The 20,502-nt window shown below is 36.4% G+C and overlaps 1 long non-coding RNA gene across 5 annotated transcripts in view; it reads right to left on the reverse strand.

Moving 5' to 3' along the window:
* The window catches only part of LOC147917399 (uncharacterized), a 125,851-nt gene that overhangs the window by 40,140 nt on the left and 65,209 nt on the right, over nucleotides 1–20,502 (reverse strand). For 3 of the 5 annotated variants that reach the window (XR_015549578.1, XR_015549577.1, XR_015549574.1), the window contains exons 1-3: nucleotides 6,374–7,505; nucleotides 6,211–6,250; nucleotides 90–227 (exon numbers count right to left, since the gene is read on the reverse strand). This is a non-coding gene — a long non-coding RNA (uncharacterized LOC147917399). Of the gene's footprint in view, nucleotides 1–89; nucleotides 228–6,210; nucleotides 6,251–6,373; nucleotides 7,506–20,502 lie in introns of those variants that run through there. The other 2 variants (XR_015549575.1, XR_015549576.1) reach the window with 2 other exon arrangements.

Consider the following 20,502-nt stretch of genomic DNA (forward strand, 5'->3'; position numbering starts at 1 on the left):
TTTCAATTCGATACTTTAAATGAAAACTTATAATTGGGAAAACTATCTTGAACACTTTCTACATGTATTTGAGCGTTCTCCTTTCTCACCAGAAGCAAAGCACAGGTGCCTTCTGCCTCCACAAATCCCACTGCAGCTTCTTCTGATTCCACAGCAGTTCTCTAAATGATCTTTCTTTCTCCCCATAGGCTGACCTCCAAAAATGCTCATTTCTTTAGTTTTACAAGCTGTTAAGAAACACACACACAATGTTTAAATTAATTCACATAAATATGTGGAGGACTTCCATCATTTGAGACAATTTACCATCAGAAGGAAGATTCCTAAATGAAATCTCTTTAGAAAAATGTGCTACTTAGGGGCCCCCCCGTTCACCTCCAGTCAACAGGGTTATATTGCCCACTAAATATAGTGAAAATCCTTCTCAAAACATTCCATTTAAATATAGGCCAAGATACTAACTTGGTGTCTTTAAAAAAAAAACAAAAAACTAAAACTAATTAAAATAGCCCTTGAAGACAGGAGTTGAGACCAAATGTATGGTTCACTAAAGACCAAAGAAGCACTCTTGAGCGTCTGCCCAATGGGTTAGCATCATGGGAATTGGACCTCTTTCTGTCTTGATATTGATTCTTGATTTGTCAGGATAAAACATACAAGAGAACCTTGTACTGGGTGCCTACACATGCTATCACATTCATTATAACAACTCTATCAGGTACACATTATTATATCCATTTAATACAAAATGGAGCTGAGACTCAGAAAGATTAAGTGACCTACCTAAAATAGCATCATTAGTAAGGGACAAAACAGAGATTCATATCCCCAGACTTTTCTTCAAAGCCTAAATACTCTCTCCACTCAAGTTCGCATCCTCCTTCTTACCTTAAAATATGTACTCAAATGACTTGTAAACTACCAATTTAAATAAATCACCATAAGCCTTTAATTATGTAATTCTGGGCACACTGGAACTTCATGATTCTCCTTTATGCACTAGTAACAGTATCTTCTACATTCCAGCATGATAGACTAGTCCTGTTTTCAAATGTTCAAAACCTACTGTGAATCAACTCTTTCTCAGAGAAATATGAGCTTTTGTAAATAAAAAATTTAAAACACACCTAGAAAGATCATTTAAAAGTTGCACAGCTACAACTTTACAAAAAGATAGCAATCTATCTATGTATTCCTTCCTTATCTCTTTTGGTATAATATATTTCTGAAATATATGGATTACCATAATATAATTTAAGTGCTCAACATAAAAATAGTACTGTTTTAGCTAACTAGTTTCATCTGCTTCTTTCATCTAATTTTTACTGATATTTAATGTGTCCATTAATAGTGTCAAGGGCAATTTATGAAAGATAATAAAGTATTCCATAGCAATGGTACAAATCAAGTGTAAGCTTTGAATTTGCAAAATGATTCAGCCAAAGCAGGAAAGAAAATTAGAAGTAAGTTACCATAGAGAAAGCAATAACAAGACAAAAACCTTAGAGTAGTAATTGATGGTCCAGAAATAAAGAGGTAGTTAATTTTGTTTTTAAAATAAATTTAGATAAAAGGAAATTGAATTGTATAGGCAGGCTATCTGTCGAAAGAGATGAATAAATGTATTATATGGAATAATAGAAGAAACCATCTTTTTATCACAGAAATATTTAAAAATAAAAGAAATATTTTACTCATCCATTACAATAAAGTGACAAACATATAACGAAGAAAAACAAATTACAACTATATATATAAGCATTTGGCTTCTCATTAGATTCTATGGAATATTAACATTGAAGAATTGGAAATAAAAATCATTATCAAAAATAATGTAATAGGGGCTGGCCCCGTGGCTTAGCAGTTAAGTGCACGCGCTCCGTTACTGGCGGCCTGGGTTCGGATCCCCGGTGCACACGGATGCACCACTTCTCCGGCCATGCTGAGGCCGCATCCCACATACAGCAACTAGAAGGATGTGCAACTATGACATACAACTATCTACTGGGGCTTTGGGGAAAAAAAAGGAGGAGGATTGGCAATAGATGTTAGCTCAGAGCCGGTCTTCCTCAGCAAAAAGAGGAGGATTGGCATGGATGTTAGCTCAGGGCTGATCTTCCTCACAAAAAAAAAATAATAATCTAATAAAATTTTTAAAATTTAGGGTTTATAATAATACAACCTCTATAAAACATGTACTTGACTCATTTTTATTAAACCTAAACAGAAATACAAATAAATCACATTTAACTTACTGATAAAAAAGCTACGGTTATTCCCACATGTTGTTACTACACTATTATAGGAATTCCAACTTTTGTTGTTCATTGAATAGTCTGCACAGGTCCAAATTTGACACAATCAGTATTTCCAATTAATTTCTGGATTCTTGCCCATTGTGGAGAGATGAAAGTGACAGTTCGGCCAATCTAGAACTTTGCAGGCTGGCAGGATTCATCAGCTATAGTCACAACTTTTGGTTTCAGTTTAATCTTGTGGTTGAATATAGAGAATACTCTCAATTATCCTAAGATGAGAGGTAAGGAAGAGACTTCAAAGGATTTTGGCTTCTCAAAAGCATAGCTAATTAAGTGAAGTTGTGTACAGACTGTCCCTTTTGACGAGTCCGGTGTCACATTTATAGACTGTCCAGAGGAGGACGTTGGAGGCAGAGTTCTGTCCTGAGGCCTCTGGCCTGGGTCATGAGAAGGGGAGACAGGACAGCTCGAGGATGGGAGAGGTGGCACGGGTCGTCCTTCATCAACATTCAGACATGTCATCCTGAGTTTGATAATTATTCCGAACTAGATAATCTTCAAAATGAGACGAATCTTGAGGGTATAAATGTAGTCCTTTCCTTCCTTTATGTTACATAAAATGTGGTGGTGTCCTTCACTCCTTTTTTAAAGTCAAATACTACATAGCTTTCGTTTCTCTTTTCTGCAGAGGGCAACTTTTCGAAAACAGTGTCTAAGCAATTAGTTATTCAAGAATTTCAGGAGATGATTTCTTAAGACTTGTAGTTATCTCTAGGCCCTACTAGGAACAAATAGTAAGCCCAGAATTCTTTTAGGAACAGAGACTCAGATTTTCCTTATGGAATTTGTGATAAAATGCTCTCTCCTTTTCAGTTTTTCTCTTGGGAAAGAACACCTGGGCTAGGCCTACTTGTATTCAAAGATAGAAGAAGAAAAGAAAATGAAATAATATAAACAACTACTTTGTATTTTTTTTTTAAAGAGCTATTTTCATCAATTTTCAGTATACACAAACACCTGAATGCAACACTAAAATTTCTAGGCTCAACCAAGATCAAACTCGGGAGATACGCTTTGAATCTTTGTTCAAGTCACTCTCAGAGGCAGGATGGGTTGTACAGGGTGGGTTGTTCAGGTGCTCACCATCTAGTTTTGTGAAGACCATCACAGCTGTCCACTTGGGGCCCTGAAAACGTGTACTGGTTGAATGGTAGAGTGGAGTGTCTGGCCACCTCTATGATTTCTGATGTGTAAGGCATGGCTGGAGCAATGCTGCTGGGGGTACATGCTAATTGCTTATAAAACAAAGCCTGCACTGAGACTAAGCACGCTGCCCATAATTCACCTACTGCTTCCTTTTAGGCCCTTTTCCAGGATAGGCAGCATTTACCAGGTGCAATGGGGAAAAAAATAAAAACCAGCCTCTTCTAAGTTACTTCCTACTAGAACTCTAAACTACATCCTACTAGAGCCAATGCATAGATGTAGATCCTCAGAAATCTTTCCCAAAAGTACTTTCCTACTTCTTTACGTTAGTAATCATTACCATCAAGTGAATATTTTGCGAGTGATGTGTACCCGTGATTTATCTTCGTGCTATGAAAATCTGGATGATAACTCTGTCCCCTGGATTCTCATTCTGTACAGTTGCCTAGTTTCTGATCTATGTGCACTGTGGTTTTCTCCATCATGTAATGAAAAGGCATTACACAAATTGCCTCTAGAAATGAAATAGAAAAGCCAGGCTTCCACATACTTGGCATATTTCATGAAATTGAACACACTGACTTTTAAACCAATTACTCTAATGGTTCTCAAAGAATATATTTGAACATCACCCTTCTGCATTATCCTCAAGAGCCAGTCTTTACGTACAGTGAAGACATACACTTTAAACAACAGATGCCTTAGGTGGAGGAGGAGCCCATCAGAAAGTATCTACCACCTGTTCTGGCCCATCATTATTCCCTTAATAGCTTCCTACCTGTGGGCACCTGAGCCACTGAAGAGAAGTGTCATCCCCAAATGTGCCACCACAAAAGCAGTACTTAAGAGGCTGGCATCAGAAAGCCCACTGAACAGCATTTCCCACTGCACTGCAGCAATATGTCATTTTTGAAAATGCCATGTTACTGGATATGACTTTGGGAATTGACTTAATAACAATAATAACAATAAAGATGGTTAGCACTTAGCAAGGAAAGTGTTTTTCGTCCCAAAATTCCCACAAGTGCTTCAGACTCAAATACAGTCAACTCTAAGAAGGGTGACAGCACTCAGCGCAGTAATGAAAGCTCAGAGAGTGATCAGCGAGGAGAACGGCACAAGCTCTCATCTAAAAGAGATGTCATAGCTTTTTATTTTCCACATGCAGTGATATAACCTTGGATTTTCATCTCTTCAGAAGGTGCCAATACATGAAAACTAGGCTTTTGTGTCCTACTCTAGGTAGCGACTATTGAGAGGTAAGGAAAACTGACCTTGTAGCCATGGAGCTCAGGCTCACAAGGTATCAGAATGGATCCAAATCACCGTGGCATACTTTTGACCACCCGGGATATCCAAGTAGCCATCCTATTACAGACACTTACTGTTAAAATAGGAGCCAAGCGGGTTTCTACTTTTAAAAAAGAGAGGTGATGAAGGTAGAATTACCGGGCGATTCTGACCATTTCTTTCACAGAAAAGGTTCCATTATGCTGGCAAAGGGGTTTTTCATCTTGCTGAATGAAATTGCCATAGCTGGGGCTGGCTGACTTCTTAGGTTCCTTTATTACATTCATGTACAATACTGGCTATGAGGACGTTTTCTCTTGATACATACCGAGAAACGTTTGTGTGCAAATGACTGTCAAGAGTATGCTTTTCTTAAGGCATGAGTAGTTATTTTCTTCTCCTTAACATAAACATGCCTTAAGTACTGATTTTTGAGTTATCTATTGGCAAATCTGATCTGAAATTACTTTGATTTAGTACATAACTTACTATCAAAATGACGTAGCCAGTTTGCCCTCTGGCTATGTTAATAACAACAAACTAACCATATTAAATGGATTTCTTTGTGAAGGCTTGACTTTTCCCAGTGGGTTTCAAAATTTCAGGAAAATATTCCATTATTGTGGCAAAATGATACCTTATTTTTCTTCCCTGCCCAACCCTCATCTCATAAAACTTTTAAAAGTCCATCCAATGATTATTTTTCCTCCAAAGATAAATTTTATAAAAATGTAACTATCAACCCATTGGTAGTGGAACAGGCGTAGTTTTCCTCTCTGAGTAATGCATACGTGATGTTTCATGCACTAGCTCTTTTCACTTTCCCTTCTGACACTTGACAGGAATTTGTCTTCTGGAACCAACAAAAGCTAATTTGCATCCTGGGAATAAAATCCCCATGACCCAGAAATCTATAGCATTATACTTTGGTATAGTTGTTCCAAACCCAGTTGACTCAGGGCCTCACCCAAGACCTACTGAATGAAAATCTCTGGAGCTGGGCACCTGTGTCTTCAAAACTCTCCATAAGGGGTGATCTATCAGTTAAAATTTATATACAGTTGCTAGTAACAAAAACTTGAAATAAATGTGTTCAAACACAGTGAAAGTTTACTTTTTTCTGTTTTTCTTTTAGAGATTAGGAGATAGGCAAGGCCAAGCTGGAACAGAAGCATCACCAAGTCAGTGGAGTCCTGGGCTCCTTCGTTCTGCTCTGTCACCTGTAATCACGGCTTCTGTCCTCAATGTCACTTAGAGTTCCAAAAGAGCAGCTCGCTGTCTTTTTCCCATTGCAGGCAAGAAACAGAGAGGAAGAGAGGAGAGGACAAGGAAGCACTTCCAAGCGCAGGGATTTCCCTTTAAGCAGCCTCCCCAGTATCCCAGACGATACTTATGCATACATCTCACAACAAAGAGTTTATACAAGGCACTTTATCTAAGACATGTTGTCTCATACCTGGACACCTTGACATTCCAGATAAAATTGGGTCCTGTTTCTAGGGAAGCAAGAATGGATACTGGTTAGGCAATTAGTAATCATTCCTCTAAATTATCAACATATATGAAAATTAGAGGAGGCTCTGGTCCCAGATGGTGACATAGGAGCCTCCTGAACTCACCTCCTCCCACAGACTCACTGAATCTACAGCTATACATGGAGCAATTCCCTCTGAAAGAAATTAGAAACTGAGTGACTCCTATACACTGGGCAAATGAGAAAATACACACATCACCCACATCTAAATGGGTTGGAAAGGCTGAGACACTCTCACCATAAACACCACCCCCAGCATAGTGCCATACAATCAGGAGGGAACTCCCAGCTGCTCCCTGAGGAGCAAAGGGTTTGGACCCCACATCCAGCACTCCAACTTTTAAGACTCCCACCTGAGGGATGAGCCCCCAAACATCTAGCTCTGAAAGCCAATGGAGCTTGTATCCATGAGACTCACAAGATTATGGCAAACAAAAAAGCAGTCTCATGACTCACCATGGCTATCCCCTCCCTTGTGGCAGGGAGGAAGCAGGCAAAAAAAAACGTCCACCTCTCAGTCTTTCCCTAAGAGTCCTATTTGCATACTTTAAAAGCTGCTGCCTGAGGGCCAAGTTTCTAACTCAGCGGACATCTACAGGCTGACAGCGATCCTCCCCAAAGACTATGGAAGGCAGCAGACACCACCTTTGCCTTCTCACTTAAGCCCACTACAAATTGCCAGTATCTCCCTGAAAGGACCTTGTATACACATCTGGCACCCAAGCTTTTGTGGCTGCCATCCAGGGATGAGCACCTAAATCACTTGGTTCTGATAGCCAAAGGGGCTTGCATTCCTGAGACCCATAGGAGTGTAACACACAGAGAAGCAGAGATTAACTGACACAGGAGCACCCCTCTGTGGCTATACACCTGGGCCCAGCACAGAGTGAATAGGCAGAAAAGCCCTTCTTCCAGTTTCTCTCAGAAAGGGCACTAACTACATCCTTTCCCTGCTGCCGCCTGAGGTTCTAGCTTTCAATCAGCCTACATCAAAGGCTGACTGAAATCCCCCCCTTTGGGACACCAACAGGTCTTAGCATACCTTCAGCTGCTGGGAGCCTCTCAGAACAAAGAAGGCAGCTTGGACAACCACAGGGGTTTGAGAGACAACAAAATGTTTGGGCCAGACTAATCAATAAGTTTCATCTCCTCCACAAGACCACTCTATCAACACTGGGAGAGGTGGCTGTGTTATCTAATGCACAGAAACCACACACAGAGTCAACGAAAATGAAGAAACAGAGGAATATGTTCCAAACGAACAACAAAAAATACAAGATAAAAGTTCAGAAACACACATTAATGAAATGGAGAAAAGCTATTTACCTAATAGGAGTTCAAAATAATGGTCATAAAGATACTCATTGAAGTCAGGAGAACAATGCATAAACAAAGTGAGAATTTCAACAAAAAGATAGAAAATATAAAAAAAGTACCAAATGAAAACAAAGAGCTGAGGAATAGAATAACTGCACTGAAAAACTCAATAGAGAGGTTCAAAGCACACTAGATCAAGCAGAAGAAAGTATCAGCAAACTCAAAGACAGGACAGTGGAATTCATTCAATCAGAGGAGCAAAAAGAAAAAAGAATGAAATAGAGTGAAGATAGCTTAAGGGATGTACGAGACAACGTCAAGTAGACCAATGTTTGCATTATAGGGGTCCCAGAAGGAAAAGAGAGGGAGAAAAGGGCACAAAGCTTGTCAAAAAAATAAAAAATAATGGCTGAGAACTCGCCTAACCTTCAGAAAGAAATAAACATCCAGATAAAGGCAGCCCAAAAAGCTCCAAATAAAATGAATCCAAGAAGACCCACACATAGACATGTTATAATTAAATTGTCAAAAGTTAAAGACCAGGAGAAAATCTTAAAATCAGCAAGAGAAAAACACCTTGCTGCATACAAGGGAATGCCCCATAAGACTGTTAGCAGATTTTTTAGCAGAAACTTTGCAAGCCAGAAGGGAGTGGTATGATATACTCAAAGTGCTGAAAGACAAAAACTGCCAACTAAGAATACTCTAACTGGCAAAGTTGTCCTTAAGAACTGAAAGAAAATAAAGAGTCTTCCAGACAAGCAAAAGCTGAAGACTTCATCACCACTAGCTCAGTCTTAGAAGATGTTAAAGGGACTTCTAGAGCTGAAACAAAAGGATGCTAATTAGCAACAGAAAAACATATCCAAGCGTAAAACTTACTAATAAAGGTAATATATAGTTAAATTCATAATATTCCAATATTGTAATGGTGGTGGGTAAATCACTTAAAACTCTAGTATGAAGATTAAAAGACAAAAGTATAAAAAATAATTAAAACTAAAATAATTTGTAATGGATACACAAAAAAATAAAAAGACATAAATCATGACTTCAAAGAACACAAAATGTGGGGAGTGGAGGTAAAAGGGTAGAGTTTTTGCATGTAATAGAAGTTAAGTTATTAGCTTAAAATAGACAGTTATATATGTTTTATGCATGCTTCATGGTAACCATAAAGCAAAAACCTACAAAAACCTATTTGTAGATACTCACAAAAGATAAAGAGATGAGAAACAGCATACTATTACAGAAAACTGTTAATTCACAAAGCAAGACAGCAAGAGAGGAAGAAAGGAACAAGGGAACTATAAAACAGACAGAAAACAACTAAGAAAATGGCGTTAATAAGTTCTTACCTATCGATAATTATCTTAAATGTAAATGGATTAAATTCTCCAGTCAAAAGGCATAAAGCGGATGAATAGCTTCAAAAAAAAAAAATCCAACTATATGCTGCCTACAAGACACTCACTTCAGATGCCAGAATACACACAGACTGAAAATGAAGGGACGGAGAAAGATATTTTATGTAAATGGAAACCAAAAGAAAGAAGGGCTAGCTATACTTATATCAGACAAAATAGACTTTAAGCCAAAGACTGTAATAAGAGAAAAAGAAGATCATTATAAAAGGGTTAATCCAACAGAAAATATAACATTTGTAAATATTTATGCACCCAACACAGGAGCACCTAAATATATAAAGCAAATATTAACAGACCTGAAGGGAGAAATAGACAGCAATACAAAAATAATAGGGAACTTCAATACCCCACTTTCAACAAGGAATAGATTACTCAGACAGAAAATCAATAAGGAAACATTTGCCTTAAATGACATGTTAAATCAGATAGAACTAACAGACATCTGCAGAACATCTCATCCATCAGCAGCAGAATACACATTCTTCTTCTCCAAGATAGAGATCATATATTATGCCATAAAACAAGTCTTAATAAATTTAAGATGACTGAAATCATATCAAGCATCTTTTCCGATCACAATGGTATGAAACTAGAAATCAGTTGCAAGAAGAAACCTGAAAAATTCACAGATATGTGGAGATTAAACCACATGCTACTCAACAAGCAATGGGTCAAAGGAGCAACCAAAATATATCTTGAGACAAGTGAAAATAGAAATACAACATATGAAAACTCTGGGATGCAACAAAAGCAGTTCTAAGAGGGAAATTTACAGTGATAACCAATTACATTAAGAAACAAGAAATCTCAAATAAGGAACCTAGCTTTATACTTCAAGGAACTAGAAAAAGAAAAACAAACTAAGCACAAAGTTAGCAGAAGGAAGGAAATAACAAAGATCAGAGCAAAAATAAATAAATGAAATAGAGATTGAAAAGATAATGGAAAAGACCAATGAAACTATGAGAGATGGTTTGTTGAAAAGATAAACAAAATAGACAAACTTTTACACAGATTTACCAGAGAAAAAGAGAAAGGACTCAAATAAATAGAATTAGAAATGAAAGAGGAGATATTACAACTGATATCATAGAAATATAAAGGATTGTAAGAGAATACTATGAACAATCACGAGCCAATAAATTGGACAACCTAGAAGAAATGGATAATTCCCAAAACATACAACCTACCAAGGTTGAATCATGAAGAAATAGGAAATCTGAACAGAACAATTATGAGTAAGGAGATGTAATCAGTAATCAAAAACTCCTGACAGACAAAAGCCAAGACCAGATGGCTTACCTAGAGAATTCTACAAAAATTTAAAGAATAATTAATACCAATTCTTCTAACTGTTCTAAAAAACAGAAGAGGAAGGAACACTCCCTAACTCATTTTATAGGGCCAACATTACCTGATACCAAAACCAGATAAGGATGATACAAGAAAAGAAAATTACAGGCCAATATCCCTGATGAACATAGATGCAAAAATCCTAAACAAAATATTAGCAAAACAAATTCAATAGTACATTACAAAGATCATACACCACTATCAAATGGAATTTATTCCAGGGATGCAAGGATGGTTCAATATCCACAAATCAATCAATGTGACATACCACATTAACAAAATGAAGGATAAAAATCATAATGATCATCTCAATAGACACAGAAAAAGCATTTGACAAAATTTAACACCATTTATGATAAAAATACACAAGAAACTGCATATAGAGGAACATACCTCAATATAATAAAGGCCATATATGACAAGCCCACACCTAACATCACACTCAGTGGGGAAAAGTGGAAAGCTTTTCCTCTAAGATCAGGAACAAGACAAGGATGCCCACTCTCACCAATTTTATTTGACATAGTATTGGAAGTCCTAGACAGAGCAAATCAGGCAAGAAAAAAAAATAAAAAGCATCTAAATTGGAAAAGAAGTAAAATTTTCTCTATTTGTAGTTGAAATATTATGTATAGAAAACCCTAAAGATTCCATCAAAAAACTGTTAGAATAAACAAATTCAGTAAAGTTGCAGAATACAAAATCAATATACAAAAATCAATTTGTGTTTCTGTTCACTAACAAACTATTAGAGAAATTAAGGACATAAGACATAAATAATAACCAATAAATTTAACCAAGGAGTTGAAAGATCTGTACACTGAAAACTATAAGACATTGATGAAAGAAATTGAAGAAGATACAGATAAATGAAAAGATATTCCATGTTAATGGATTGGAAGACTTAATATTGTTAAAATATCCATACTATCCAAAGCAATCTACAGATTCAATGCAATCCCTATCAAAATTCCAATGACATTTTTCACAGAAATAGAACAATCCTAAAACTTGTATGGAACCACAAAAGACCCCAAATAGCTAAAGCAATCTTGAGAAAGAAGAACAAAGCTGGAGGCGTCATGCTTCCTGATTTCAAACTATAATAAAAAGCTATAATACAGGCATACCTTGGAGATATTGCGGGTTTGTTTCCAGAGGGACTGAATAGATATTTTTCCAAATAAGACATACAAATGGCCAATAGGTACATGAAAAGTTATTCAACATCACTAATCATCAGGGAAATGCAAATCAAAACCATGATGAGATATCACCTCACACTTGTTAGAATGGCTGTCATCAAAAAGACAAGAAATAACCAGTGTTGGCAAGGATGTGGAGAAAACGGAACCCTTGTGCACTCTTGGTAAGGATGTAAATTGGTGCAGCCACTATGGAAAATGGTACAGAGGTTCCTTAAAAAATTAAAAATAGAACTACCATGTGATCCAGCAATCCCACTCCTGGGTATATATTAAAAGGAAATAAAAATAAGATATCAAAAAGATATCTGCACTCACATGTTCATTGCAGCATTGTTCACAAAATACAAGATATGGAAACAACCTAAGTGTCTATCAACAGATGAACGGATAAAGAAGATGTGGTATATATATACAATGGAATATCATTTAGCCATGAGAAAAAAGAAAATCCTGCCATAGTGACAACGTAGACGGAACTTCAGGGCACTGTGTGAAGTGAGCAGACAGAGAAAGACAAATACTGCATGGTATCACTTATGTAGAATCTAGGGGAAAAAAGTCAAACTCATAGAAACAGAGAGTAGATTGGTGGTTACCAGGGGCTGGGAGGTGGGAGAATTAGGGCAAAGTTGGTAAAAGGGTACAAACTTTCAGCTATAAGATAAATAAGGTCTGAGGATCTAATGTATAACATGGTGACTATAGTTGATGGCACTGTATTGTATAACTGAAATTTTTTGGTAGAGTAGAACTCAGCAAAAAAAGATTAATATGTGAGGTGATAGATGCATTAATTAATTAGATGTGAGGAATCCTTTCTCAATGTACACATATATCAAATCATCACAATGTACACTCTTACAATTGTATTTGTCAATTACATCTCAATAAAGCTGAAAAAAAAAGAAAATTAGTGCTCTAGTCCACTTAGCTAATAGTGATTAGCCAACGGATTTTCTACCATAAATCATTATACAGTTGAATCAAACAATACTAATACTAACTAGTATTGAACTCTTAACAGTTTGTCGGTACTAGCCTAAGAACTTTACGTGATATGTCGTTTAATCCTCACCCAAACCCTATGAAGTAGATTCTATTATGAGTCTTATTTATCTGATGAAGAAACACACAGAGAAGTTTAGTAACTTGATCCAGATCACACAGCTAGTAATTGGTAGAGGTCAGGAAATCAGATAGGCATCAAACTACACAGCTTCTCTCATTTTATTTCCAAATTACATATATTTTTCTTATAACAGGCACTCCAGAAGTTTTGAGTGTTTTTCATACAGTTATAACTAAAGCAGAGCAAGTTTATTGCTTTTCTACTCACTAGCTATTGCCTGCCTTAACACCTTCATTCTGAAACCTCAAAAAGGCAAAAGTGTAATTTATCTTGATAGAGAAAATTCCCCTAAGAAAAACTGACAACCTTACAGAGTTATTAAGATATTTCCATCCCAATACACTTTTTATGCCACAGAAACTGCCTTTTCTAGCCAAGTCCCCACGGTGCATCTGCCCGAGTTACGTAGGTCTGCAGTGCATGCTTTCTCACCACTCCCGCTTCTGTGAAACCGTTTCCACAGCTCTTGAAGATGGGCCTGAATGTAGCAGAATTGGATGTTACTGAAAAACTCAATGGATTCAATCCGCTGTGGCTAGAAAACGAGTTTTAGAAGAGAACATAGGGAAGCACAATTCCATTATCACTCACACAGCAGCCCTCACAACTGCAGCAGATGGAACTCAACAAATACTTTTAACATGAGAAAAGCTTACAATCTTGGATATGTTTCTCTGTCACTAAAAGCTTTGTGTGATCTCAGGTAAACTGCCTAATCTCTTGAGACTCGGGGTAATTATTTATAAAAAGTAGGTTAGGATAAATGAGCCTCAGATTTCTTCAGGTTCCCCAATTCTGTGTTTTTCTGACCTTGCCTTGACCACTTATATTCTCCAGTGATCTGCACACCATCTTAGAGTCGGGGGGGCTCACTATATGCTGCATTGTGAATACACATATGTTTGGATGCAAAAATAGATGAATAGAGATGGATGGAGAGATGTATACATATATTTATTTACAGGGTAGTTTTCTCATTCAGAAGAAATTCATATTAGCCTAGCCTTTATTTTTTATCCCTTGATACATAACTTCCTTAAATACAGCCTTATTTTTTTAACTTTTTATTATGAGAATTTTCAAACACAGAGAAAAAAAGAGAAGAGTACATGGAATGCCCACATATCCATCACCCAACTCAAAAGCATTAACTTGCTGTCATTGTTTATTTTATCTATCATCATCATTTTTAAATTAAAATAGAGCAAATCTCAGGTGTATCATTTCACTCATAAGTAAAAGTTAAAATAAACCACATTGATGATAAATTTTGCTTTCCAGTTTACTAGAGAAACTGGAATATTCTATCCCAGTTGAATTGCTGGCAATTCACCTATTATTTTCTGCTTATTTTGAATGTAGTCAGAATCCTAATGAAAAAAATCCTTGAAAATCTAAACTTTTACACAGCATTTGTCCTTTCAGAGGGATATGAGCGGGGTAAGAATGTTTAGCCTGTAATTTGCATCAGTCCTAAGTATATGTAACTGAATAGAACCTACTCAGTTACAATGTAAACTCAAGGAAAGACCGACAAAGATTGAAGAGAGGAAAGTGGAATAAATTACCAAATCAGATCTTTATAATGTTTACATTTTTACTTGATTTAAATTCCAGACGCTAAGCACAGCCATCTAAAATTAAGATCCACATCCAACTTCCAGCACACACACTCTTTCAAAGCTAACTATGAATATTTTAAATTTATCCACCTTTTATCATTAACCATATTTCTGTTCCTATTTATGATCAAAGAAAATAGAAAAATTAACTAAACTCTCTGTGTGTACGCTTTTTCCTTTCCCAGCTCCTTCACATTCTTATCTATCTATTCTGTCTTGAGATGCTCTTACGTGCAGCCCCAAATTTTGGTTAAATATCAGTTAACCATTAAAACATGCCTAAATCCTCAATAATCAGACACGTGCCTTTCTTATTGATTTCTAAGTTGTCTTGGATTTCTTCATTTATTTCTCTCTGAACTATGTAGGTCAACACAATTAATATCAAATGAAATGAACTGGAATTTATAATTCATTGTAAATCTAGCTTCCTGGTCCATCCCATATTAAATCCCCATTAAGAAGACTAGTTTCAACATTTCCTCAAAGATCATTTCTCAGAAATGCTAGGCTTTTTAATCAAATTCTTAGGCATATAAGAAATAGAAGAAGGAAAATTTAAATTTGAAATGGATCAATTCCAGATGGATCAAAGGTAGAATCATTAAGGGCGTCAAAACTTCAAAGAATTTAAAAGATGATCCAGGACAGGATCTTCATAACATCAGTGTAAGGAAGGATTTCTAGACAAGACACGAGAGTTATGAACCACAAACAAAAAGAATAATAAATTTGGCCAAATAAAAATTACTTCATTAACTTCTTATTAAAAGACACTTGAAAGAAAAGTTAAAAACAGGCACCACAATGGGAAAAGAATGTTGGGGGATATGTATCTAACAAAGACCCTAGGACTCAGAAAATGTAAAAACATTTCATCAGTAGAAAAAAATCCAAACAACCCAAAAGAAAAGTGGGCAAAAGACATGCACAGGAATATTTAAAAAGTGGAGGGGCCGGCCCCGTGGCTTAGCGGTTAAGTGCCCGCGCTCCGCTACTGGCGGCCCGGGTTCTGATCCCTGGCGCCTACCGACGCACCACTTTTCCAGCCATGCTGAGGCCACATCCCACATACAGCAACTAGAAGGACATGCAACTATGACATACAACTATCTACTGGGGCTTTGGGGAGAAAACAGGGGAAAAAAAAGAATTGGCATGGATGTTAGCTCAGGGCTGATCTTCCTCACAAAAAAACAAAAAAAGTGGAAATCCTAGTGACCCACAAGCATTTGAAATTGGGCTCAAACTCATTACTAATCAGGGAAACAATAATTTTGTCTGCAAAGAGATACTACTACATGCTCATTCAACTGGTAAAAATTTTAAAATATGATAATAACACAGTGGTGAAAATGGAGAGCAACTGGGACTTTGATAACCTCCTGGTGGGAGTGCCAACTGGTCCTCCCAGCTTGGAAGATGGTGTAGTATAATAGCAGAGTTAAAGACAAGCATTCTATCTACCCTTTTAACTTCACTCTTAAGCATTTGCCTTAAAGAAACGTGTACACATGTGCACTAGGTTGCGTGTATATATACATATCTATATGTGTATATGCTGTATAAACGTGCTGAGCAGCATTCCTCATACAGCCAAAAATGGAAACAACCCAAATGTCCATTAACAGGTAAAGGAATAAACACTATATGGCAATAAAAATGAGATAACAATACCCAAATGCAACATCATGGATAATCTTACAAACTCAATATTGAGCTAAAGCAACAACAAACAAAAGAATACATCTAGTATAATTTCATTAATACAAAGTTCAAACATAGGAAAACTAAGCTCATTTTAGTTTCAGCTGCTGTAACGTTCTGTTTCTTGACCTGACCAGTGATTACGTGGCCATTTACTTAATTACTTGTTAAACTGTGTACTGGTACATTACGCTCTCTTCAGTATGCATATTTTATTTCACAGTAAAACTTTTAAATTAAGTTGACCTCAGATACTCAAATATATGTCTTTCCTTGTTGTTCCTTAAGTAATAATATCCATATGCAGTTATGAGTCAACATTTTTAATATAAGGATTTTTGTGTGTGTGTGTGTGTGAGGAAGATCAGCCCTGAGCTAACATCCATGCCAATCCTCCTCTTTTTACTGAGGAAGACTGGCCCTGAGCTAACATCTGTGCCCATCTTCCTCCACTTTATGTGGGTCGCCGCCACAGCATGGCCTGACAACCAGTGTGTCAGTAAGTGCCCGGGATCCGAACCTGGGCCGCCAGCAGCGGAGCACAGGCACTTTACCACTATGCCACAGGGCCGGCCCCTAATATAGGGATTTTTAAATGTACTTTTTTTTCTTAGTATTTTAACATACAGAATAATATAATGGATACAGGAATAGAGTTAAACTTGTTGACATATTTGCTTCTGATTGATCTATTTAAAAAAATAAAAATTATAAATGTAGCTAAAGCTAGTCTCTTATCCATTTCTTTTCCCTCCCTCCCCTGAGGTAACCATTTTTCATTTTTCTGAAATTAGAGAGCATCATTGGCATGTATTTTTTAAATTCATTTATATGTATAATTGTAACTATAAATGGTATAGAAAAATGGTTTTAAAATTTATATAAACTATATCACATCGCAACTACATTTTTACAACTAACTTTTGTTTGCTTCAAAATTATGCTTTTGATATTTTTCTATGTTGATGAACGTTCTAGTTTCATTTTTCCATTTTAACTACTATGCCAATAAACACAGTCTATTAATCTTTCCCTTATTGAGGAACAATTAGTTTTATTCTACTTGTTTGCTATGCCAAAGAATGTAGCATCAAATATTTGTTACATATATCTCTGGCACACATGTTAAACTATCTCAAGAATTAAAAAAAAAAAAAGACAACACTAAAATAAAATTTAAACCACTCAATCTCACCATTAGAGATAACTGCTTCAAATAACTTCATATAGCCTATTTTTTTCAGACGCAATGAAATTGGGAAATTGTATAACACATATATATACACACACACACGGTGGTTTTGTACCCTGCTTTCTACTTATGGTAAATAATTTCCCATACCATAAAATAGCCTTTAGAAGCACGTTCACCAGTGGTTACGTGGTGTTCTTTTGTACAGATGGACCATAATTTATAAAGCCATTTCTCATTTCAGACATGTAGCTGTTTCCAATTATTCTCTTCTCTCTCCTGTACTCTAGCCAATCTCACTTTCTTTCAGCTCCTCGCGTATAACTGCTTCTTTCACGCATCACAGCCTTTGTACATATACTCTGCTCTTTCCCATACTGTTCACATGGCCAATTTCTTCTCATCTTTGAGATCTCAATGTCAATATCCCCCGACAAAAGAGACATTCTCTAATAGCTCTTTCTAAATTATTATTCTCTTTTTCAGGTGCTTTTTTCTTCCCCCATATAATATTTATCAGACCATGTAACTATTTCTTGATATATCTTTATTTCTGTATCTTTCTCCATGATGGCAAGGACATGATCATTCTTGATCAACTTCAGTGTTGGACAGGTTGTGCACTGCACAGTTGTAGGAGGAACATTCATATTATAGTTATCACAGATTTGTATATTTGTTACAATAGTGTCATAGCAGTGGGCATAAAGTATCTTGAGGAAGGGGTCCCTTTTCATATTTCACTCGACGTTAGCTTTGAGATACTCAATAAGTAGCTATTGAATGAATGAGTGAATTCATAACTCATCGGTTATCTCTAACACCAATGTTTTTCGTGTCTTCTCTCTACAGTTTCCCAGAATTCCATGTTGCCCTGATGTTTACCACACAAAATGAGCACAGGAAGCACAATCACAGAATCTTTGTGGCGCTTGGCTCAAGGTCAGTAATTTGACATATAAAAAGATTGGATGGAACACCATGTATTTCTGATACTATAAATAGGAGACATAAACCACTACATCACTTAATTAACTCAGTAAAAAGAACTCAAGTAAGTAGGTGATTGATGTTGTGAAATGGGCTTAAGAATTCTGTCTGACTCTCACAAGGCTAAGAATACACTGTGTTCCTCTGAGGGCATTATTTTCATACTAATTATCTAAAAATTAACTTTTATTATCTACAAAGAGAAATATCAAAGATTGGTGAACATTGAAATTACAAATGCTCCCAATTCTGAGCCTACCGTGCAGCAACACTTTTGTCGACCACAAGAATCTACTCCACTTTCATTAAAGCAAATACCATTCCATTCTTGTAAAGTCAAGAATAATCAAAGTATATTTGGCACACTAAGAATAAGCCTCTCTCTCCATCCGACAGTATGAAAAATAAACCTTGGCAGCTGCATTTCAGCTCTGATAGGAACTTGCTGACAGCTTTCCTCTCTATTGCTCATAAGGAGGGGACTTAAATGAATTAATGTCAGGTGGATTAGTCAGATTCTGTTCAAACTGACAGAAGATCATGTCTGTACACTACTGTAAACTCTCAACATTAGTCTAAAGAATGGAAGAATGTCCTGTATTTAAGACTGAGCTTTTGAATCTCAAATGTGTTTCTTTGAGAAAAGTCAGCTTTACCTCTAATTTGAGGGGGAAAAAAGGTACAGAGCGGTCAAATATAGCACTAGGGCTATCTGATAAAACCAGGTTACAGTTTACGTACTTACATAGTTTTTACCTTATAAACTCATAACTGAGTTGGACAAGATACAATAAAATAGAAGTTTCAGTCGTAAAAGTGTAGTTTCAGTCATAAAAATGTAGTTTTTAAGAATAGCAAAGACCCTTTAAGATCAAATAAAGCAATTGCTTTATTTTATAGATAAGAGACTAGATGAGGAGTGAGAAGTAATGAGAGTCATCTGAAGTCATATAGATAGTTAATTTCAGAGTCAGAAAAAGAAAAACTTTGACTATATACTAGTGAATAATTTTGTTTATTTTAGAACATCCAAAATGGCCAATGGCCACCAAAGAACAAACAATACCATACCTACAATTATGGAGTAATTTTGGTTATTATTTTTGAAATATTTAACATTTAACAATTTGTGGGATGCCATTAAAACCTGATATTCAATATTTCTAACATTGAACTTAAAATATTTGGGGGAGTCATGTGACACAAATGAAGCTGTATATGATTTATTGAGCTTCAGTGTATAGGGTAGATTGGAATGAGGACAGATGGGAAATAGAAAAACAATGGGGAGGATATTACAGTAGTCCAGAAAAAAAGATAATAAGGGTCAAAATTATGGTGAATTAGTTTAGGAACTGATAAATCACTGGATCTGGCAAATAAGAAATAACATTCCAAAGAAAGGATTCCTCAAAGTGTTAGGAGCAGAAGCCACAGGGCACTAGGTTGGGAGTGGATGGTAAGTGCGAAAATGAAATCAGTCACTCTGGAATACTGTTCAAGGCATTCCAAAAATTAAATAAAAATGAGAAATAGGAGATTATCTGGAAGGTAGAGAAATTTCTGGATATAGACATATGATCATGTTGGCAGGCTAGTGGAGAGCAAGCTGAACAGTACAAAGAAAAGTGGATAGATGATAGGCCTTGTCGCTTGGAAAGGAAAGAGATATTCCTTTCCATCTAAGCCAGAGAAATGAAAGATAAAACAAAGAGACCAGCACATCTGGCACGGAGGGAAACTCAGCTCCAGTAGTTCAAGGCTGGGGATTTCTGTCTTCTCTGAGAAAGAAGGGCATGGAATCTGTGAAGTCAAGAAAAATAAAGATGGGAAAGGAGAATTGAAGAGAGCAAAAATAGTTTAAAATATTGATGCAATTGGGCTCTTCCTTCTCAACTTGATGTGGTATGTCACACCATAATCAGTAACTTTTGCCATAGAGAAAGCTCCTCAAATATGAAAAACAATGACAAAAACAATGACTATAGCAAAGAGACTGCAAGATGGCCCCCAATGATCGTAGCCTCCTGGTAGTCTCATACCTTCGTGTAATCTCTTCCCTTTGAGAGTGGGTGGGAACTGCCACTTGATTCTAATGAACATAATATAACTAAGTTGAGAGGAGGTCACGTCTGTGATTATGTTACACAAGACTGTGACTTCTATCCTTCTAGCAGCATTAATGATCACCAAATATTTGAAAATTAAGCAAAACACTTCCAAATAACCCATATATCAAAGAAGAAATCACAAAGAAAATTAGAAAATA

The sequence above is a fragment of the Ceratotherium simum genome, chromosome 3, assembly GCF_057802395.1.
Source record: "Ceratotherium simum simum isolate JZ-2026a chromosome 3, ASM5780239v1, whole genome shotgun sequence".
Lineage (NCBI taxonomy): Eukaryota > Metazoa > Chordata > Mammalia > Perissodactyla > Rhinocerotidae > Ceratotherium > Ceratotherium simum.